The sequence below is a fragment of the Olea europaea genome, chromosome 16 (assembly GCF_002742605.1).
Source record: "Olea europaea var. sylvestris chromosome 16, O_europaea_v1, whole genome shotgun sequence".
Taxonomy (NCBI): Eukaryota; Viridiplantae; Streptophyta; class Magnoliopsida; order Lamiales; family Oleaceae; genus Olea; species Olea europaea.
In genome coordinates this window covers 10,973,696-10,974,876 of record NC_036252.1, presented here as the reverse complement: position 1 = coordinate 10,974,876, position 1,181 = coordinate 10,973,696, and positions in this window count along the sequence as shown.

Sequence of the window (1,181 nt, the reverse complement as noted above, 5' to 3'; positions counted from 1 at the left end):
GGTCTTGTGTTATTGAAAATGTACTTGATTATTTGCAGGTGTATCTGATGTGGTGGGTGGTGATGCTCTGACTGAGAAAATTTTAGGTTTACAGAATGAGATTGTCGTACCTAGGGTTGGTATTTAATTCTTGGACGAGAATGAGGTATTTGAATTTTACAAGAGCTATGCTTATTAAATAGGGTTTCTGTTAGAAAAAGAAATACTAAGAAGGGCGATGATGGGATTGTAAGATATGTGAGTTTTACTTGTAGTCGAGAAGGACGACGAAACCATAGAAAAGTACTTGTTTGAAGCCTCCACCAACAATTGAAACAGGATGCAAAGCTAGATTGACAGCGTGTTCCGATACTTGTGGAATATGGCGAATAAACATTATGCATTTAGAGCATAACCATAGAACAAGTCCATCTAAATCTAGGTTGTATCGATGCAATCGACAACTTAGTGAGCGGGTTAAAAGAAGGCTTGAGGTGAATTATGTAGCAGGAATCTCAGTGTCTAAAAGCTATAACTCAGTTGTTATATAGGCGGGTGATTTGAGAATATGACATATGTCAAGAAAGATTGCAGAAATTTTATTGAGAAGGTGCGGCGGTTAACACTTGGGGAAGGAGATGCTGCTGCAATACAGGCTTATTTCTCAAAAATGAAAGCACGTAGTCCAAGTTTTTATTTCAGTATGGACTTGGATGAAGAGTCTAGATTGAGGAATGTGCTTTGGGCAGATAACAGATGTAGAGAAGCGTATAAGGAATTTGGCGATGTCATTACATTTAACACCACATACTTGATAAACAAATACAATATGCCTTTCGCTCCTTTCGTTGGTGTGAATCACCAAGGCAATCAACTCTACTTGGGTGTTGTTTGGTCTCGAGCGAAGATACAATGACATTTGTTTGGATATTTAAGATATGACTTGAGTGCGTGATTGGAAAGCACAACCTGTATTCCGGCATGATGGGATCAATTTCTTCGGGGGGGGAGGGGATTATCAACTTTATAACATTTTAATAAAGGTTCAACTCTTTTTCAATGATCCTTTAGATACAAAGAATTCAAGTGAATGATCGATTTCTACTGACTTACCTAATACACCAAATGTTTTCATATTCACGATGGTCAACTTTCTCCATCTTATAATAATAATTTTCTCCACTCTTTGTTTTCATTATTCA